We start from the raw sequence: 23847 nt of genomic DNA on the forward strand, positions 1-23847 counted from the left end.
GAAGAGTGAGCATGTGCCCCCATGCATGAGGGGAATCACTTTGTACTTTTGTTCTTGCCCAGTAAATATTGTTTTATAAAATCAAATCAATTTTAATTGGTTAAATGAACCTGGAGCACTAATCACTGGCGGGTTTCAATGATAGAAAGGAGAAATTAATTCTAATTGGTTCTATAAGGCCCCATTCCTGTAGCCTCAAGGCAGCTGATTTTAACAAATTTTGCTCCAGGAGTGCCCGTCTCACTATAACTGAACAATACTGGAGTGAATGCCAAATATCCACATTCATTTCAAGCTCCATTAGAAAGTGAGGGTGAAAAATATCTCTTGATATTTACTAATGGAACAAAAAGAAGAAATATAAATCATAACTTGAGGCTTGTTGATAGGAATAGGAAAGTGCATTTGGTGAATTGACAACTGTTTGAAATGGCTGGACTTCACAATTTTGAACTAGGCATTCGCCTCCTGGCATTGATTTGGATTGGGTTTTTTGGTTTGTTTTGGTCTAAAACTGTAATTTCATCTGTGCATGAAAATACCATATCCAAACTTCCTCCTCTAATGCAGATTGTTAGTCCCTCTGTATCACAGAGGTGTCAGTCTTGGGGCCCTATGTCTGCATACATCCCACAACATTCCAGACTGCAGCCCTGGTGATATCAAAATGAAATTGGGAAATATATAACAAGACAGTATAAAACACATTAAATATAGATTGTGAATCCTTGAGGGCAGCTCCCATGATTCAATTAATAACACTATGTAGATGATTTTCACCTCTAAGTATACAATCTTAGTTTCTCTCGTGAATTCTTGTTTCATATCACCAACTGACTTCTGGACAATTCAGATATTCCACAGATATCTCAAACTTAGTGCTTCCAAAACAGAATCCATTATCTTTTCCCCAAAACAATTCTTTCCTTCCAAACCTCTATATTAATGTTAATGGTCCAATTAGCTTATTGGTCACCCAGACTCAAAACCTTGTCATCTTCCTCGATTCCTTATTCACACTCCCTCCACATAGTCAATTTGTTGACAATTCTTTATCCTTAACTTTATAATATCTCTTACATATGCTCTCTTCTCTTCCAATGCAAGCCCACATCATCTTACTTCTGGATTATGAAAGTAGTCTGTCTCCCCACTATAAATTGCTCCCTTCTCTGGTCTATCCTTCAGTCAAAGTGCTCTTCCTAAAGTGATATTTGGAGCTGTGAGCTCTTCCATCCAGCATGCACTTGCCTCCCTCCTGCCTCCAGGTATGGGACCATCTCCACTCTTTCAAACTTGCCACTTCCAAGTTCACCATGAATGATGCTCTTGCTCCTCTCCTTCACAATGGCTCTGGCTTTGCAGGAGGTGATGTCTCTTGGGCTGTTATCCTTTCGACTGAGTACCCTAGATATCAAGACATGATGAAAGTATGGGTTAGAAAAACAGCCCTAAGCAAGAGAAATATTCTGACCTTGAAGTACCCCCTTGTTGTCGTCAACTGGGATGATACGAAGATCTGGCATTATACTGGAAAAGAGCAAATTATGCTGAACAATGAGCTTTGTGTGGTCCCTGAAGAGCACCTTATGCTCTCACAGAAGCCCCCCTGAGCCTCAAAGCCAAAAGAGAAAAGAAGACTCAGATTATGTTTGAGACCTTCAAAGTCCTGTTGCCATTTAGGTTATGCTACCCCTGTATGCTGTATGTTGTATCACTGGTATTCTGAAGCACTCCAGGAATGGTATGACCCACATTGTGCCCATCTACGAAGGTTAGCTTCTTCCCCATCTGGATCTGACTGGCCAAGATCTGACATAGTATCTTATAAATATTTTGACCAAGAGAGAATATAGTTTCACTACCACAGCTAAAAGGGAAATTCTGCACAACATCAAGAAGAAAATGTTTTATATTGTCTTAGACAACAAGCAGGAAATGGTCACTGATGCTTCTAGCTCTTCTCTGGGGCATAGCTATGAATTCCCTGATGGTCAGGCTATCACCACTGGCAATATCAGGAAGCTCTATTTCAACCATCTTTCTTAGGTTTGGAATCCTGTAGAATCCACAAAACTACCTCCAACTCAGTCATGAAGTCTCATGTTGACATCCACATGGATCTGTATTCCCAAATCATATTGTCTGGTGGTAACATCATGTGTCCAGACATTGCTGGGTAATTGCTGACAGAATACAGAAAAAGATTACAATGCTATCCCCAATGAAAATCAAGATCATTGCCTCACCTAAAAGCAAATACTCTGTCTGGATTGGAGACTTCATTCTTGCCCTTCTTTCTACCTTCCAGAAGATGTGGGTCACCAACCAGAAGTATGATGAATCTCAACCCTTCATTGTCCATTTCAAATACTTCTAAATGGACTGTTTGTATTTGGGGGGGGTTTTGATCAAAGGGTGTGACAAGATAATTGCCCCCACTCTCCAAAAAAAGAAAGATTAGATTAGCATGGCTTTATTTTATTTTATTTTATTTTATTTTTGACACGACTCAGGATTTAAAAAGAATGGTAGAAGTGATGAGCAGTCAATCATGTTGGAAGCAAACTCTTATTGTACATTTGTTTTTGTTTTTTAAGTCATTCCAAATATTGTATAATGCATTTTTAAATAATAGCTTTTTATTTTTCAAAATGCATGCAAAGATAGTTTTCAACATCCACCCTCCCCAACTCTCTATTCTCCTACACAGTAAATAATCCAACAAAAGTTACACATACGCAATTCTTCTAAACATGTTTCCACATTTATCATGCTGCACAAGAAAAATAAGATCAAAAGAAGAAAAAAAATTAGAAAGAAAAAAAAAGCAAACCAACAACAAAGATTATAATGTTATGTTGTTATTCACCTTCAGTCTCCATAGTCCTCCCTCTGAATGCAGATGGCTCTTTCCATCACAAATGTATTGAAATAATTTGAATCATCTCATTGTTGAAAAGAGTCAAGTCTGTCACAGCTGATCATCATATAATCTTTTTGTCGCTATGTTCTTTTGGTTCTACTCACTTCACTTAGCATCATTCCATGTCTTTCCAAGTTTTTCTGAAATCAGCCTACTCATAATTTCTTATAGAACAATAATATTCCATTACATTCATATAATATAACTTATTCAACAACTCCCCAAGTGATGGACATCCACTCAATTATAGTGGTTCCTTGCCACTATAGAAAAGACTGCTAGAAACATATTTACACATATGGGTTCTTTCCCCCTTTTTTATGATCTCTTTGGACTACAGACCCAGTAGAGATATGATGGCCCTTTGGGCATAGTTCCAAATTCCAGAATGGTTAGATTAGTTCACAATTCCACTGACAATGTATGTGTCCCAGTTTTCCAACATTCTCTCCAACATTTATTATTATTGTTTTTTGGCATCTTAGCTAATCTGGGAGGTATGAAGTGGCATCTAAGATTTGTCTTAATTTGCATTTCTCTAATCAACAATGATTTAGAGTATTTTTTCATATGACTAGAAATGACTTAATTGTCTATTCATATTCTTTGGCCATTTATCAGTTAGGCAATGGCTTGTATTCTTGTAAATTCCCTATATATTTTAGAAATGAGGACTTTATCAGAAATATTGGATATAAATTTTTTTCTCAGTTTCTACTTTCCTTTTCTTGGTTGCATTGGTTTTGTGTGTACAAAATCTTTTTTAATTTAATATAATTAAAATTGTCCACTTTGCCTTTCATTATGTTCTTTAGTTCTTTGGCCATAAATTCCTTCCTTCTCTACAGATCTAAGAGTTAAATTATCCCTTGTTCTCCTAATTTGCTTATAATATCACTTTTTGTTTAAATCATGAACCCATTACAACTTTATCTTGTTATAAGGATGTTAGGTATAGGTCAGTGTATAGTTTCTGCATACTATTTTCAGTTTTGTCAAATTATGAGTTTTTATCTCAGAAGCTCAGAAGCTTTGGGTTTATCAAACTTAGATTACTATAGTCATTGATTATTGTATCTTGACAACCTAACTTATTCTATTTCTTAGCCTACACTATTCCTTAACCTACACTATTTCTTAGCCAGAACCTATTCTATTGATACACCAACCAAATGGTTTTGAAGATTACTGTTTCATGAAATAGTTTTAGGTCTGGTACAGCTAGGCCATCTTCTTTTGTAAGATGTTATTACAGAAAGTTACTTACTTGAAAAGGAGTTGCTTAATTGCAAAGGAGTTACTTAACAAAAATCCAGATAGAGAGGAAAGGTACTTTATATGTAAATTGTGTAATCCTTTAAAAAAAAAAAAAAAAAAAAAAAAACCTTTTGCATCTTCCACCTTCATAATTGTTCAATTAAAAAACTCCAGAGCCATAATAAATGATCCCCTAAATTTCCCTCCCTGTCCCCAACGTAGAAGTGTATGAAGTCTACAATTTCCCCACCAGTTTTATAAAGTAGATGCCAGTACTTGGAGGAGGGGAGGAGTTTTCCCTTTATGCTAACTTGTCCAGTTCAAATAAAAGTATACACATTAAAAGGGGAAAAATAGGTCTGACTGTGACACTCTCTTATTCAGTAAACTCCATGAGTTCCCTGTTATCTCCAGGATCAAATGGAAAATCATCTGTTAGACATCTAAAGCTCTACACAGCCAGATCTCTTCCTATCTTGCCAGTCACTTTACATTTTACTCCCTTCTCCATACTCTAGGAGTCTCCTCTCTATTTGTAGCACATCACATTCCCATCTCCCAATTCCCTGCTTTTCATTAATTGTCTTCCATGCTGCCCTTGTTCTTCCTTACTTTCAATATCTTGGTTCCCTAAGACCAAGCTTAAATTCAAGACCTTTCTCAGATTTCCTTTACTGCTGGTGACTTCTTTCTGAGACTGTTTCTCATATATGTGAATATATATGATATACATTGTATATATGTAAATACATAAATGCATTTATATATATATATATATATATATATATATTCACACACATATATATGTATATATACACACACACACATATATGTATATATATATATTATATTATATTATGATGTGTGTACAATACACCATCAAATCTCATTTTAGGAAGAGTTCTTTGGCACCCAAATAGAGAATGGACTTGAAGAGTGATACAAATGCACAACAGATACACATACATATGTAGACACACATGCACACATACATACATGCACAAACATACTTAATAGTACATAGCTACTTGCATATTGTCCTCCCCCCGGAATGGATGCATCTTGAAGACAGTGTTTTGGTCTTGCTCTGTATCCCTAGTACTTCCAACAATGACCAGCACATAGAAGTCACTAAGTAAATGCTTTTGACTGACTAATCACTTGCTGCTACTACATCTTCTTACTGTCATTCGACTTATTCCTGAGATATTCTCATGTATCTCTGTGCCACTGAATCCTTATTTTTCTTTAAAGCACAGCTCAGGTCCTGCTTCCTATAAGAAGTTTTTCCAGATCATAGCTGTTGTTAATCCCTATCCCTTGCCAGTCAAATCACAACTAATTCCACATTAAAACCAATAAGGAATTCTGTGAAATGGCAGCATTATTTGAATTCACAGAATTCAACCAATAAACAAATATTTATTAAGCACCTACCATACCTCAGGCACTATGTTAAGTACTTATCCATTCTACTATAATATTTGAATTATAATTTTATGTAAAATATGGTAATTGGTCCAGGCTAATGGAAATATTCAGCGCAAATTTGAATAACGCTGTCACTTCACAGGATTCATTATTCACATTAATGTAACCAAGCTACTTTACATTTATTCTGAATGTGTTTTGCATATGGCTGTTTGTATACATATTAATTTCTACCATTAGAACGTAAACTCCATAAAGATAGAAATGGTTTCAGTTTTGTGTAGCAAATAGTCCAGTTGGCTAGAATATGTGCCTGGGAATAACATGTTACTGGTTTAGAAACAGCCAGATTCTGAGAACTTTAAATGTCAGAAAGACAAGTTTGTATTTTTTGTTCTTATAGTTAGTAAGAGGGAGTGAACAGAAGAGTGACATGGTCATAGTGACCTGCTCTTTAGGAATATCAATGTGGCAATCATGTGGAAGATACTTTGGAGAGGAGACTGACAAGAGGCAGAGCATGAATTTAGAAGGCTGTTGTTGTCCAGATGGGAGGTGTCCAGTGCCAGAACTAGGAAAATGACTATGAGAATAGAAAGAAGGGGAAAGAATTAAAAGATGTTGCAGAGATAGAATAAATAGGACTTAGAAACTAATTGGACTGAGGGGAGAGGGATATGTGTTCAGGGAAACTGAAGAGTTAAGACTGATTAAGGATAGCAGAGTGATGCAAAAAATAAATAGGAACTATGAGAGCTGAGTTCAATTCTAGCCTCAAACACTTATTAGCTAAATGATCCTGGGTAAGTCAGGGAGCCTCTAGTTTCCTCATTTGTGTAATGGGGATAATAATAGCACCTATATCCCAATGTTGTTGTGAAGATCAAACTTTACATATATATATATTATGTATGCATATATAAAATCTTAGTACAGTGTCAGGTACACTGTACATGTTATATAAATGTTATTATTATTGTTATTAATTTATGAACCTGGTTGACTAGATGAATAATAGTATCATGATAGAAATAGGAAATTAGGAAAAGGTTAGTTCTTATTTCAGGTCTTTGATCAACTATAATATATTCTCTATAATATATTCTTCTTTTAAGATGACTTCATTAGCTTTGTACTTATCTTGTAATTACTAATTTGATTTTGTGTTTTTTTTTTTTTTTTAATACTATCAAAATTCTTTGAGGGAAAGATCTGTTTCATTATTGTCCTTGAATACCAGTCACTTATCATAGCTCCTTGCATATGACAAGTACTAAGTGAATGTTTGTTTAATCAAGTTGAAGTTATTCCATGGATATAAGAACACTAAAAACAGAGCTTTGGGATATTTAATTTCTTTATGGGTTGTTTTCCCCTTTTTTGTGAAACGGAGTGGATATTTGCCATTTTTTTTTGTTACCACAGAGATCTGTGACAATTTTAGAATAAAACTTCAGAAATATGATTGGAAGTCATTTCTAAATTAGAAATAAACATTCACAGAATTTAAGGACAATTCAGTACCCCTACTTAGTAAATCTAAAAAAAAAAAAAAAATAGAGCTCCATTTCTCCACCAACACTTCTCTCTCCCTCCCTCCCTTCCTCCCTCCTTCTCTCTCTTCCTCTTTCCTTCCCTCCTTCCTTCTCTCTCTCTCTCTCTCTCTCTCTCTCTCTCTCTCTCTCTCTCTCTCTCTCTCTCTCTCTCTCTCTCTCTCTCTCTTCTCTCTCTCTCTCTCTCTCTCTCTCTCTCTCTCTCTCTCTCTCTCTCTCTCTTCTCTCTCTCTCTCTCTCTCTCTCTCTCTCTCTCTCTCTCTCTCTCTCTCTCTCTCTCTCTCTCTCTCTCTCTCTCTCTCTCTCTCTCTCTCTCTCCCTCTCCTTCCTCTTCCTTCCCTTAGGAATGCTAGTACAATGCTAAACTAAGACTCCCCTTGAAGCATTCTTCAGTGTTCATGGGCACAAGACTTAACATTTGACAGATATTACCACCTGCTGGGCAGCTCCTAACAGTGCACCTTACATCATGATCAAGAGAAATTCTTTTTCTCTCTCTTGCTTCTCTTTCTCCTCCAATGAACCCTTTCTTATATACCAATGGCATTTCTGAATATGTTATTATATATTATTTCTGAAACTGAGTCTGTTCTTTTGGGTGCTTATGAACCTGTTCTTTGTGCAAAAAATTGAAGCAACAATAGACAACTGCTTTCCTCTGTTGGATGACTTTCTTCAACATAAGGAGTGCTTGGGTTCTGGGGGATGTAACCTTTCCTCATGGGAGTGAGAGTATTCTGAAATGTTTAAACAACTTGGACTAAATTGGTTACAGCAAGAAATTCAGCCTAGTACAGGAAATACAAAACTCAGAAAAGACACAGTCCTGCCCTCATGTGTCTTACAATCTAAGATAATTCTATGAGACAGACCAGACATATATACATATATTGATTATCTTTCTTTTTGTCATGGGATTTCTGTCTGTAACTTAGAGGAAAACGTCTTAAATTGTGGGTCTTGACTCCACGTTGATCGCATAACCAAATTTGGTTGGTGTGAAATTAAGATTTTTTTTGTCAGTAAATGTTCGATTTGTATGTCTATTTTTATACCTATATACTTGCATCACATAAAAATTTCTGGGGCAAAAGGGTCATGAATCAAAAAAGCTTAAGAAGCCCTGACAGCGCATTGTGTAAACCTCAGAAGTTTATGTGATTTGTACATGGCTAGACTATTAATAAATTACAAAGAGGGGATTTGAACCAGGTTTTCCTAATTATAGGCCCAGAATTTAATACAATATACCATATTGCTTCCAAAGCAAGTTTAATGTAAAAATTGCTTAGTAGTTTATAAGAGATTGAGAAAAAAAAAGTGCTCTATGAGATCTGAGTGGGAGTTCAAAATAGCATCTTTACAGAAATGGTATAAGCACTTATTATGGCTATAAAAAAGCTATGATACAACAGGTAGGGTGGGAAATGGGGAGGAATCTAAATTTAGCTTCCTTGAAATCAGCCCTGATGGGCATGCCTGTCAAGTTTCCTGATTTAGCCTCCTTACAATGTATTCCTTCCAAATTGAGTATTATTCTAAAGTACCATTTTGGTAATCTTACTTCATTAGTTAATATAATAATAATAATAATAATAATAATAATAATTCAATTACTCTCCATAGTTTAGTGAATAAGGTCTAAACTCTTTGTCTTTGAATTTAAAGCCATACTGACCTACCTTTGTAATTTTCAATATTCCATTTAGGTAAACTATTTGTGCATTCTCATTGGAATATTTATTGTGACTAAAACATGTCTTTTTTAAACTTTCTCATTTCCATAATTTTGTCCATATAACTCCCTTGACCAGAATCTCTTTCTCTGAATCATAAAAGTCCCATCCACCAAGATCTAGTTGAAATGATACTTCCTTCATCAAAACTTTTCCTGATTACCCTCAAGCATATAAGTGAGCATGGAATGGTCTCCTTTCTTCCATGCATAGGGGAGAGTCAATATGAATGCCAGGAATAGGAAAACAAAGTGTCTTATTTAAGGGACAATCAAAAAGCCAGTGCCATTAATTGAAAAATATACTTATATCTGTAAGATATTAAAAAATATAAAGCTATGATAGGAACATATTTTAAAAAGCTTTGAATGTCCAAAAGGGGATTTTAAATCTGTTTCTAGAGAGCAATGAAACTACAGGAATTTATTAAGTTAGCAGGTGACATGGTCAGACTTGAGTTTTAGGAAAATTAATTTGACAGTTGAGTAAAGCATAGACTCAATGAGAAAAGTAACTTGTGAAACACAGGCAGACCAAAAGGCTATTGGGGTAGTCCAGGAGAAAGTTATTGGTGATCACAGTTCGGGTCATCACATACTCACAAGTATGATGGCAGTATTAGAGATAAAATCTATAGGTCTTGTTAATAGATTGAATACAATGAATGAAAGAGAATGAAGAGTTGAGGATAAAAGGGAGGCTGCTGGTGTCCTAGACAGTTAAAGTTGGGAAGGTAAAGGGAAGTTTGAGGAGGGATGAAAAAAGTTTGGAAAAGTCAACGAGTGAGATAGGGAATTAATTAGGGACATGGAAAAGAATTACCTGAAGCTATGAATCCCTTTGTGTTGATATCTAATTTCAACTAATAGTTTCAGTGCTTCATGTATTTCAGAATATAAGAATTGGAAGGGAAATGAGTTCAATTTTTCCTTAATTACCCTTTCAGAAATAACTGGCTATTATATCTGTGCTTGAAAATACCCAGTGAGTGCATACCCTTTGACCCAGCAGTGCTACTACTGGGATTATATCCCAAAGAAATACTAAAGAGCGGAAAGGGACCTGTATGTGTCAAAATGTTTGTGGCAGCTCTTTTTGTTGTAACTAGAAACTGGAAGATGAATGGATGTCCATCAGTTGGAGAATGGTTGGGTAAATTGTGGTATATGAAGGTTATGGAATATTATTGCTCTGTAAGAAATGACCAGCAGGAGGAATACAGAGAGGCTTGGAGAGACTTAAATCAACTGATGCTGAGTGAAATGAGCAGAACCAGAAGATCGCTGTACACTTCAACAACAATACTGTATGAGGATGTATTCTAATGGAAGTGGAAATCTTCAACATAAAGAAGATCCAACTCACTTCCAGTTGATCAATGATGGACAGAGGTAGCTACACCCAGAGAAGAAACACTGGGAAGTGAATGTAAATTGTTAGCACTAATATCTGTCTGCCCAGGTTGCATGTACCTTCGGATTCTAATGTTTATTGTGCAACAAGAAAATGATATTCACACACATGTATTGTACCTAGACTATATTGTAACACATGTAAAATGTATGGGATTGCCTGTCATCGGGGGGAGGGAATAAAGAGAGGGGAGGATAATTTGGAAAAATGAATACAAGGGATAATATTATAAAAAATATATATATAATAAAAAAAAAAGAAAGAAAAGAAAATACCCAGTGAAAAGGGAAATAACTTCCCTCTACATTACAAGTTGTCCCTTCTACTTTTGAATATTATAATGCTTAGGAAATTTCATGGAGCTAAATCTTACTGTAGGTAACTTCTACATATTATTCCTGATCATGTCTTCTGTTGACAATTAAGTTTATCTCCTAGCAATTAAAATGGTCAAACAAACAGCCTAGGGTATGCATGCAATCTATAAAATTTCCAAATGCAAGTCTTCCAAATGACAATCTTTCAAATCTTTGCTATAGGGCATCTTTTCTTCAGGATGACTAGGCTCCATAGTTCACTATCCTTGGTTCCTTTAGTTGGTCGTTCAGTCATATCATCATCCTGTTTTTCCTCCTCTGCATGCATTTCAACTTATTAATGCCTTCTCTCCATTGCAATACCCCAAACTGAATATAGCATCCAAATTTTTTCTAACAAAAGCAAGCAGGAATAACTATCATCTATTTTTTGATCCAGATATGCCTCTTAATTCCACTTTTTTTTTTTTTTTTGAGATTTTTTTTGACTCATCACACTGGTGCCTTATTTTGAGTTCAAAGTTCACTCAGGGCTTCTTTTGTTTCCCAATCCCATCCCCATTGTCTGACTAATCTTATCTTTACAAATTGTTATCTATACAAACATCCCACCTTTCTTGAGTTATAAAATTGAATTTGAATTTCATTTTGTGGTACTAGACTATATATGAGCTGTTGGAATCTTTTTGGATTCTACCTAACATACAGCATCAAATATTTTTCTATGCCGGGTAGTTTTCCAAATAAAAATCATGATCTCTATGTCTTTATTGACGTCACTGATAAAGCTGTTAAATAGCACAGAGCCAAGGACAAATAACTGGGGCATTTCAATAAAGATTTCCTGCCAATTTGCTGTCAAACTATTGCTGAACACTCTATGACACCCATTACCAAATAAGTTAAAATCTAGTAAATTATACGTTCCTTCTAACCCACATTTCTACTTTTCAATGACAAGAAGAGTATGAATGATTTTTTTCTAATTCTTGTCTGAAATCTAGGTCTATTGTGTTTGCAATGTTTCCTTGACCTACCATTTGAGTGATCCAGTCAAAAAAAGGAAATTAATCTGGAGTGACCTATTTTTGACAGTAAGATTTTTGAAAGCCCACAATAAATAAATATATATTGAATGAATGAAAAGGTGATCAAGTTCTGATGAAGAATGAGTTGGGTTTTTTGGGGGGTTTTTTTTGTTGTTGTTGTTTTTTGTTTTTTGCATAGGTTAACAAAGGCAATAAGATCTGTTAAAAGTCCTTATGAACTGAAGTGTGAATTTCACATACTTTTTATTATTGACCCAATAAGAGAAACAGTTATGGACTGTCAGTTTTTGTTCCTTTCACCATGAGAATTCTAAGGCTATTCATTCAAACTTCTATATTAAATTTGATAGTGTGGAGAGATAGATGGATTAAAAACATTTTCATGTTTTCCTTATATTTCTTTGGTATTATTTTCTCGAAGTCCAATAAAAAATGACAATTTATCATAAATATCTTGAGTGTAATTGCCAGAATTTGGCAATTTTACATTTATTTTACATTTTATTCACAAGCTGGAAAAAGTTCTGAGTCTGGCCAACGTTTCCCAGTATGAGTTGTCATTCTTTTGGTGCAAGGTTAAAAAAAATAAAATTCTATTAGCAAAAATCTAAATTAAAATAAAAGAACATTGGTATTCATTACATGCTTAGTCATTTAATCACAACAGAAATTATACATATATACACATACATAACGTATTATTGTTATTGAACAATGTACCTGATATGTATGCATGTATTGTAGCAAAAAAGGAGAAAAGAAGGATTTGGGGGAGAAATATAATGAATGTTGTTTTAAGTATGTTGAATTTGAAATGCCTCTGCAACATCCAATTTGAAAGATTAAATAAGCACTTGATAATGTAGTACCAAGCCTGAAGAAATATTGCTAAATATGTCAACTTGTGAAACATTTACAGAAAGAATATAATTAAATCAATGGGAACTGATCAGATTACCAAGGGAGAAGGTTTAGATAAATGAGAGGATAGAATCAAGATCTGAACTGAGTCTTGGGGAATAATAAAAGTTATGGGGTCGGATATAGACAATGAGTCAACAAAAGAGATTTGGGAAGAGATCAAAGAGACAACAAAACCATTAAAAATCTGGAAAAGAAAGAGTATATAGCAAGAAAGATTTATTGGCAGTATAAAATGCTTCATGGATCTAGAGTAGAAAAATATTAGGAAAAGACAACAATTCAACAACAACAATCAAAATGGTAACTTTAGTTGAGAGATAAGGTAATTAAGTTAAAAACAATTGTGTCTACTCAATAAATTAAGTTTAGAAATTATGCTGGTGAGTTTTAGTGAACCATAGTTTAGAAATATAGTTCCATAGCACCCCCACATTGTACATGGTTAATAATGAGAGTAGCTATCCCTCCAGGGACACAACAGGGAAATCTAGGAATACTACATTGAAGAAGTAGCCCAAAGGGAATCAAATGCTACATATCACTTTCTTCAGCTCTATTCATCAGAAGATGAGTAAAAACAGAGGGATGGAGTAAACTAGCATTGGAAATTGGCAAGGGATGAATTGTAATAGGACCAGAAGGTAAGCAATTTGAAAGTAGATCATAATGTAGAATTGAATCAATTAGTTTTAGAGTTGAGATTGAGAAGTGAAGTCAGACTATAACAATGGCCTAAAAAAAAGTACATAAGAGTGAAAGAATAAGAGACGTTAATGAAGTCAAAGAATAAATTTAAGAAGGGCAAAGCATAGAGAAAGATGGAATGATTGGTTATGGTTAGAGCAATGTTGATGTTTTTAATTAAGGAAGTGGAACATTTATAGGTAATAGTAAGAACTAATGTATGATGAGTGTAGCTAAGGTGGGTTGATAACTATTCTCTAGGCCTTTTAAATGTTTTAAATGTCATCTCCTTATACTAGAAATATATACAATTGCTCAGCTCTTCAGTTGGACCCTCTAGTTTCCAGGTTATTTAAATTACCAAGCTATTAGGATGAAAAGGATTGTAGCTAATTCTTTCCAACCACCATATTTATTACTGGCCTATTTTTTTTTATAATATTATCCCTTGTATTCATTTTTCCAAGTTATCCCCCCCTCCCTCCATTCCCTCCCCCTGATGACAGGCAACCCAATACATTTTACATATGTTACAATATAACCTAGATACAATATATGTGTGTAAATACCATTTTCTTGTTGCACATTAAGTATTAGATTCCGAAGTTATAAGTAACCTGGGTAGATAGACAGTAGTGCTAACAATTTACATTTACTTCCCAGTGTTCCTTCTCTGGGTGTAGCTGTTTCTGTCCATCATTGATCAACTGGAAGTGAGTTGGATCTTCTTTATGTTGAAGATATCCACTTCCATCAGAATACATCTTCATACAGCATTGAAGTGTACAGCGATCTTCTGGTTCTGTTCATTTCTCTCAGCATCAGTTGATGTAAGTCTCTCCAAGCCTCTCTGTATTCCTCCTGTTGGTCATTTCTTACAGAGCAATAATATTCCATAACCTTCATATACCACAATTTACCCAACCATTCTCCAACTGATGGACATCCATTCATCTTCCAGTTTCTAGCTACAACAAAAAGAGCTGCCACAAACATTTTGGCACATACAGGTCCCTTTCTCATCTTTAGTATTTCTTTGGGATATTAAGCTCAGTAGTAGCACTGCTGGATCAAAGGGTATGCACAGTTTGATAACTTTTTGGGCATAGTTCCAAATTGCTCTCCAGAATGGCTGGATTCTTTCACAACTCCACCAACAATGTATCATTACTGCTCTATTTTTAATAGCCTTCTAAATATTAAATATATCTCTATAGATTAAAATTGGGGTAGAAAAGGAAACAGGGAAGAGAAAATATAGGAGAATAGTAATTTTCCAAAGTGCCTTAAAACACATACTTTTAAAAATTCTGCTCCCCACACTCATTTATGCTCATTTTTGCCCTGTCCTTAGGAATGTGAAAGACCAAAGAGTAAAAATTTAGTCATTAATCATTTATTAAGTGCCTACTAAATACAAGGAACCATGTCAAGTACTGGAGATACAAAGAAAGACAAAAGGCAATCCCTACCATTAAGAAGTTCAGTCTGATGAAAGAGAGGATTTGAAAAAACTATATTTGAACAATATATATGCAGGAAAAATGAGAAGAAATCAATAGATAGAAGTCATTGGAATTTAGAGAAATTGCAAAAGATAGGATTTTAGGGGACTTAAAGGAAGCAAGAAAAACCAAGTGAGGGATGAGGAGGGGAAACATTCTAGGCTTAGGAGATAATCAGTGAAAATGACTAGAATAGGAAATGAAATGTTCCATTTGAGGAATAGAAAGGAAGCTAGTGTCACTAGATCAAAGAATTTATAAAGATGGGGAGAGGAAGTCAGGCATAAGAAGACAGGAAAGAGGGGAATGGAAGGTTATGAAGGACAAAACAAATGATTTTATATTTTGTTCTTTAAATGACAGGAGTTTAAACTGAAATTTAAATAAACCTTAGTTTTAAAAAAGTCAGTTAAGTAGAGTTTGTTGAGTAGGAAGGTGACATGGTTAGGTCACCTAATTAGGTTAGGTCTCTTAATGCTTTAAGAGAATTGCTTTGGCAGCTGAATGGAGGATGGACCTAAATGCAGAGAGACTCTTTTCAGGCAGAATGGTCAGCAGGTTATTCCAATAGTTCAGGAATGGGGACACCAGATCCTGAACCAGGTGGTAATGATAGCAAATGTAAAAACAGGATGTATTTGAGAAATATTATAAAAGGTAAAGTTGATAGGTTTTTGGGGGGGAGTGGGTGATAAGAGATTTAGAATGTTATTTAGGTTATAAGTCTGGGTTATTGATAGGACAGTGCTGTCATTGCCAGTAATAGAGACATGGGGAAGGTTTGAGGAGAAAGATAATGATTTCGATTTTAAACATGTGGCATTTAGAATGTCTGCAGGATATCTAATTTGAGATGTTTAATAGGCAATCAGAAATGTAAGACTAAAGGTCAGCAAAGAATTTAGGGCAGGATAAGTAGATTTGGATATCTTAAATATGAAAATGGGAATTGAATCCAAGAGAAACTGATGAGTTCACCAAGTCAAATGATATGTAGACAAAAGAGAAAAAAATCCAAGTCAAAGCCCTTTGGGATATTCATGGTTTCATGAAATGCAGATACTGCAAAGGAGAGAAAGTCAGGTTGATAGGTGACATAATAAAAAGTAGAATCCTTAAATTATCTAGGGGCAGAAGTATTTACAAGTGAATTCTATAAAATATTTAAAGATCATTTAATTTCAATACTGTTTAAAGTGTTTGAAAAAAAAAGATGGAGTCCTATCAAATTTTTTATGACACAAATATGATGTTGATACTTAAATGAGGAAGGGCCAAAACAGAGAAAGAACAATTTAGACAATCTCTCTAATGAGTATTGATATAAAAATTTTAAATAAAATATTAGCAAAGAGATAATAGATATTTATTATCTTAGCATGTGGATATAATGGTTCTCTAGTTCACACATATTCAGTATGCTATAATGATGTAATTGCAATAGGGTATTTAAGGGATGAGAGGACTGGAAGTGAGACATTCCATCTTTGACCCTCATCCTAATGGCTCTCCTGCTTCCCCCACTCCTTCACTATGATCAAGATTGGGTCAGACTGTGACAGACACAGACTGTAAAGGAGACAATAAAGACTCTAGACTCTATTCCTGACTATCGTCATGGTGACTATCCTGTTGACACCAAGGTCCATCCGGAGGACTTCCAGAAAGCTAGTCAGGACATTACAGAGTTAGACTAGGCAATAATCATAGACTAGCAAATAATAGAGAATCAACTAAAAAAATCTACTTGAAATAATTAACATTAGCAAAGTTGACTTCCGGCCAAGATGGCGGCGTGGAGGCAGACAGCTGCTTGAGCTCCTCGTCTTCTCTCAGAACTTACTTCATGACAAGCCTCTGACTTAATGCTTGACCCAGAAAGAAATCCACAAATTATCACCAAGAGAAGACATCCTTGAAAGTCCCCAGAAAAGGTCTGTGTTTGTTCGGGGGAGGGTCAATCAGACTGGGCGCAGACTGAGGGCAGACAGCCAGAGCAAAACAGGCAGCTCACACAGCTCAGACCGGAGGGGGAGGGGTGTGATCTCTGCCGTTTCTGTGAAAGGGCTTTTGCCCCAGTGTGGATGCTCCGTCTTGGCAGCAAGCCAGGAGCGGTGGAGAGGGTGTACACTGGAGGTGAAGATTAAAACCCCAGAAAGCCAGCGTCTCTCAGAGCCCGGCCACCCCCAACCCCCACCTGGACTGACTTGGTGCATTCTCGGAGCCTCAGAGCACAGACTCAGTACAGTCATTGCTGTTCTGTTAGTGGCTCTCTGCTGCCCTACCCCCAGTCTGTAGAGGAAGCCCATTAATACCATCCAGCCCCATCCCCCGCAAAACAGACCAATTGTTTCTCTTGTCAGTTTGTTTTCTTTGATTCCTACTCTGACAAAATGAACAAAAAAATCAAAAGGGCTCTAACCATTGACAGCTTCTGTGTGGAGAGGGAGCAGACTTCAAATGCTGAGGAGACTAGGAACAGACTGTCCCCAGATGTATCCCCTGGGAGGGATATAAGCTGCTCCTCAATACAAAAGAACCTCATAGAGGAAATCAAAAAGGCTCTCACAAGAGAGCTGGAAGAGAAATGGGAAAAGGAAAGGGAAGCTTGGCAAGAGAGCCTGGAGAAGTCATCCCATGCATTCAAAGACAGAATGGATAAAGAAATCAAATCATTGAGAAACAGGATTAGTGAGCTGGAAAAGGTAAACAACTCCAAGGAAAACAGGATTAGAGAGCTGGAAAAAGAAATCAGCTCTCTAAAAAATACAATGGAAAAAAATTCCATAGAAGATAAAAACTCAATTGGACAATTACAAAGAGATATAAAAAAAGTGAGTGAAGAAAATACATCATTGAAAATTAGACTGGAACAAGTAGAAATGAATGACTCAAGGAGAAACCAAGAGGGAGTCAAGCAAAACCAGAGAAATGAGACAATTGAAAAGACTGTCAAGTACCTTACCAGAAAGACAACAGACCTGGAAAACAGATCCAGGAGAGACAATTTGAGAATAATCGGACTCCCTGAAAAATGGGAGGAAAAAAAGAGCTTGGACACCATTTTCGAGGAAATTATCAAAGAGAACTGCCCAGATGTTTTGGAAACAGAGGGTAAAATAGACATTGAGAAAATTCATCGATCACCTACTGAAAGGGACCCTAAAATCAAAACGCCAAGAAATATAGTGGCCAAGTTCAAGAACCATCAGACAAAGGAAAAGATATTGGAAGCTGCTAGAAAAAAACAATTCAGATATGGAGGATCCACAATAAGGATAACCCAGGATCTAGCAGCGTCCACATTAAAAGAACACAGGGCCTGGAACATGATATTCCGAAAGGCTAAGGAACTTGGTATGCAGCCAAGAATAACTTACCCAGCAAGAATGAGCATCATTTTCCAGGGAAGAAGATGGACATTTAACGAAATAAATGAATTCCATCTATTTTTGATGAAAAAACCAGACCTACATAAAAGGTTTGATCTTCAAATACAGAACTCAAGAGACTTCTAAAAAAGGTAAAAAGAAATCTTGAGAACTATACTTCTGTCAAAAAAATATGTAAAGAACATATGTACAATTTGTCTTAGAAACTAGAGGTGGAAAGGAGATTATATCATAAAAAAATATAAAGTGGTGGTACTACATCTCATGAAGAGGCAAAGGTAACCTATTATATCTGAGAGAAAGAAAGGAGGGAGATGAACATAGCGTGTATCAATAGACATATTCGATTTATGGTGAAACTTCTTCCACTTCATTGAAAAGTGAAAGGGAAGGAGTAAGCTAAGGGGAAGGGAATACAGTAATTTCGAGGAAAAGGGATAAAATAAGGGGAGGATCTTTAAGGTGGGGGAGGGATCCTAAAAAGGGAGGGCTGTGAAAAGCAAGTGGTGTTTACCAGTTTAATACTGGATAGGAGGGTAAAAGGGAAGGAAAGGGGAAAAGCATAAGCAGGGGTTAATAGGATGGCAAGCAATATAGAATTAGTCCTTCTAACCATAAATGTGAATGGGGCAAACTGCCTCATAAAGAGGAAGCAGTTAGCAGACTGGATTAAAAGTCAGAATCCTACTATATGTTGTTTACAGGAAACACACCTGAAACAGGATGAGACATTCAAACTAAAAGTAAAAGGGTGGAGCAGAATCTATTATGCTTCAGGCAAAACCAAAAAAGCAGGAGTAGCCATCCTCATCTCAGATCAAGCAAAAACAAAAATTGATCTAATTAAAAGAGATAAGGAAGGGCATTATATCCTGCTAAAGGGAAGCATCAATAGTGAAGCAGTATCAATATTAAACATGTATGCACCAAGTGGTGCAGCATCTAAATTCTTAAAAGAGAAATTAAGAGAGCTGCAAGAGGAAATAGATAGCAAAACTATAATAGCGGGAGATCTCAACCTTGCACTATCAGAATTAGATAAATCAAACCACAAAATAAATAAGAAAGAAGTCAAAGAGGTAAATAGAATACTAGAAAAGTTTGATATGATAGATCTTTGGCGAAAGCTAAATGGAGACAGAAAGGAATATACTTTCTTCTCAGCAGTTCATGGAACCTATACAAAAATTGATCATATACTAGGGCATAAAAACCTCAAAATCAAATGCAGTAAGGCAGAAATAGTAAATGCATCCTTTTCAGACCATAATGCAATCAAAATAACATTTCATAAAAAGCCAGGGGAAAATAGACCAAAAAATAATTGGAAACTAAATAATCTTATACTAAAGAATGATTGGGTAAAACAGCAAATCATAGACATAATTAATAACTTCACCCAAGAAAATGACAATAATGAGACATCATACCAAAATGTGTGGGATACAGCCAAAGCAGTAATTAGGGGAAGTTTTATATCTCTACAGGCCTACCTGCATAAAATAGAGAAAGAGAGGGCCAACGAATTGGGTTTACAACTAAAATTGCTAGAAAAGGAACAAATTAAAAACCCCCAGACAAACACAAAACTTGAAATTCAAAAAATAAAAGGTGAGATTAATAAAATTGAAAGTAAAAAAACTATTGAATTAATTAATAAAACTAAGAGTTGGTTTTATGAAAAAACCAACAAAATAGGCAAACCCTTAGTAAACCTGATTAAAAAAAGGAAAGAGAAAAAGCAAATTGATAGTCTTGAAAATGAAAAGGGTGAACTCACCACTAATGAAGAGGAAATTAGAACAATAGTTAGGAGCTACTTTGCTCAACTTTATGCCGATAAATTTGATAACTTAAATGAAATGGAAGAATACCTTCAAAAATATAGCTTGCCCAGATTAACAGAGGAAGAAGTAAGTAGTCTAAATAGTCCCATCTCAGAAAAAGAAATAGACCAAGCTATTAACCAACTTCCTAAGAAAAAGTCCCCAGGACCAGATGGATTTACAGGTGAATTCTACCAAACATTTAAAGAACAACTAACTCCAATGCTATGTAAACTATTTGAAAAAATAGGGATTGAAGGAGTCCTACCAAATTCCTTTTATGACACAGACATGGTACTGATACTTAAACCAGGTAGATCGAAAACTGAGAAAGAAAACTATAGACCAATTTCCTTAATGAATATTGATGCTAAAATCTTAAATAAGATATTAGCAAATAGACTTCAGAAAATCATCCCCAGGATAATACACTATGACCAAGTGGGATTTATACCAGGAATGCAGGGCTGGTTTAATATTAGGAAAACTATTAGTATAATTGACCATATTAATAATCAAATTAATAAAAACCATATGATCATCTCAATAGATGCAGAAAAGGCATTTGATAAAATCCAACATCCATTCCTACTAAAAACGCTTGAGAGTATAGGAATAAATGGACTATTCCTTAAAATAATAAGGAGCATATATTTAAAACCTTCAGTAAACATCATATGTAATGGTGATAAACTAGAACCTTTCCCTGTTAGATCAGGAGTGAAACAAGGTTGCCCACTATCACCATTACTATTCAATATAGTACTAGAAACTCTAGCCTTGGCAATAAGAGCCGAGAAAGAGATCCAAGGAATTAGAGTAGGAAATGAAGAAATCAAATTGTCACTTTTCGCAGATGACATGATGGTATACTTAGAGAACCCCAAAGACTCTGCTAAAAAGCTATTAGAAATAATTCAGAATTTTAGCAAAGTCGCAGGATACAAAATAAATCCACATAAATCCTCAGGATTTTTATACATTACCAACACAATCCAACAGCAAGAGATACAAAGAGAAATTCCATTCAAAATAACAGTCGATAGTATCAAATATTTGGCAATATATCTACCAAAGGAGAGTCAGGAATTATATGAGCAAAATTACAAAACACTTGCCACAAAAATAAAGTCAGATTTAAATAATTGGAAAGACATTCAATGTTCTTGGATAGGCCGAGCGAATATAATAAAGATGACAATACTCCCCAAACTAATCTATTTATTTAGTGCTATACCAATCAGACTCCCAAGAAACTATTTTAATGACCTAGAAAAAATAACAACAAAATTCATATGGAAGAATAAAAGGTCGAGAATTGCAAGGGAACTAATGAAAAAAAAGTCAGAGGAAGGTGGTCTAAGTGTACCTGATTTAAAGCTATATTATAAAGCAACAGTCACCAAAACCATTTGGTATTGGCTAAGAAATAGACTAGTAGATCAGTGGCATAGGTTAGGTTCACAGGACAAGATAGTGAATAAAAATAGCAATCTAATCTTTGACAAACCCAAAGATCCCAAATTTTGGGATAAGAATTCATTATTTGACAAAAACTGCTGGGAAAACTGGAAATTAGTATGGCAGAAACTAGGCATGGACCCACATTTAACACCACATACTAAGATTAGATCAAAATGGGTCCAAGATTTAGGCATAAAGAACGAAATCATAAATAAATTGGAGGAACATGGGATGGTTTACCTCTCAGACTTGTGGAGGAGGAAGGAGTTTGTGTCCAAGGGAGAACTAGAGACCATTATTGATCACAAAATAGAACATTTTGATTACACCAAATTAAAAAGTTTCTGCACAAACAAAACTAATGCAAACAAGATTAGAAGGGAAGTAACAAATTGGGAAAAAATTTTTACAGTTAAAGGTTCTGATAAAGGCCTCATCTCCAAAATATACAGAGAATTGACTTTAATCTATAAGAAATCAAGCCATTCTCCAATTGATAAATGGTCAAAGGATATGAACAGACAATTTTCAGATGATGAAATTAAAACTATTTCCACTCATATGAAAGAGTGTTCCAAATCACTATTGATCAGAGAAATGCAAATTAAGACAACTCTGAGGTATCATTACACACCTGTCAGATTGGCTAACATGACAGGAACAAATAACGATGAATGTTGGAGGGGCTGTGGGAAAACTGGGACACTGATGCATTGTTGGTGGAGTTGTGAAAGAATCCAACCATTCTGGAGAGCAATCTGGAATTATGCCCAAAAAGTTATCAAAATGTGCATACCCTTTGACCCAGCCATACTACTACTGGGCTTATACCCCAAGGAACTACTAGAGAAGGGAAAGGGTCCTGTATGTGCCAAAATGTTTGTGGCAGCCCTTTTCATAGTGGCTAGAAGCTGGAAGATGAATGGATGTCCATCAATTGGAGAATGGTTGGGTAAACTATGGTATATGAATGTTATGGAATATTATTGTTCTATAAGAAATGACCAACAGGAGAAATATAGAGAGGCTTGGAGAGACTTACATCAACTGATGCTGAGTGAAACGAGCAGAACCATTAGATCATTATACACTTCAACAATGATACTGTACGAGGATGTATGCTGATGGAAGTGGATTTCTTCAACATAGAGAAGAGCTAATCCAATTCCAATTGATTAATGATGGAAAGAACCAGCTACATCCAGAAAAGGAACAATGGGAAATGAATGTAAACTGTTATTTTTACCTTCTGAATCCAATTCTTCCTGTGCAACAAAAAATTCGGTTCTACACACATATATTGTATCTAAATTATACTGTAATATATTTAACATATATAAGACTGCTTGCCATCTGGGGGAGGGGCTTGGGGGAGGAAGGGAAAAAATCTGAATAAAAGTAAGTGCAAGGGATAATGTTGTAAAAAATTACCCATGCATATGTACTGTCAAAAAATGTTATAATTATAAAATAAAATAAAAATAAATAAATAAATTAAAAAAAAAAAAAACATTAGCAAAGTTGTAGCATATAAAACAAATCCCTATAAATCAATATTCCTATATATTACCAACAAAGTCCAGCAGCAAGAGATAGAAAAAGAAATCGCATTTAAAATAACTATAGACAAAATTATTCAGGAATCTACCTGCCTAGACAAATCAGGAACTATATATACACAATAATAAAATACTTTTCACATAGACAAAGTCAGACGTAAATAATTGGGAAAATATCAATTGCTCATGGGCAGGCCTGACTAATATGATAAAAATGACAGTTCTAGCTGAATTAATTTACTTATTTAGTGCCATTTCAATCAAAGTGACAAAAATTATTTTATAGAACTAGAAAAAAATAAAAATAAAATTCATCTGGAAGAATAAAAGATTAAGAATATCAAGGAAAGTAATGGGAAAAATGCAAAAAAAAAAAAAAAAAAGGGGGGGGGGCTAGTTATACCATATCTAAAGTGATAATCATCAGAACTAGTTGGTGCTAACAGAATGGTGGATCAATAGAATAGATTATGTACATAATATACAATAGTCAATGACAATAGTAATTTACTCTGATAAATCCAAAAACTCTGGTTTCTGGGATTAGAACTCACCATTTGACTAAAACTGCTAAGGAAATTGGAAAATAATGTGGGAGAAAGTAATCCTTGATTAGCATTTCATACCATATACCAATACAAAGGTCAAAATGTATATATGATTTAGACATAAAGGTAAACAAATTAGGTTAGCAAGGAATAGTTTACCCGGCACATTATGGAGAAGGAAAGAATTTATGATCAAAAAAGAGATAGAGAACATTATGAAATGCAAAAGGGATAATTTTGATTATATTAAATTTTTAAAAGTT

The 23847-nt window shown here is 35.1% G+C and overlaps 1 pseudogene; it reads left to right on the forward strand.

Moving 5' to 3' along the window:
- The first annotated feature begins 1316 nt into the window (after positions 1-1316).
- Positions 1317-2380, forward strand: LOC141540912 (actin, cytoplasmic 1-like; annotated as a pseudogene).
- Positions 2381-23847: the final 21467 nt, after the last annotated feature.

Source organism: Sminthopsis crassicaudata, chromosome 4 (assembly GCF_048593235.1).
Source record: "Sminthopsis crassicaudata isolate SCR6 chromosome 4, ASM4859323v1, whole genome shotgun sequence".
Classification (NCBI taxonomy): Eukaryota; Metazoa; Chordata; class Mammalia; order Dasyuromorphia; family Dasyuridae; genus Sminthopsis; species Sminthopsis crassicaudata.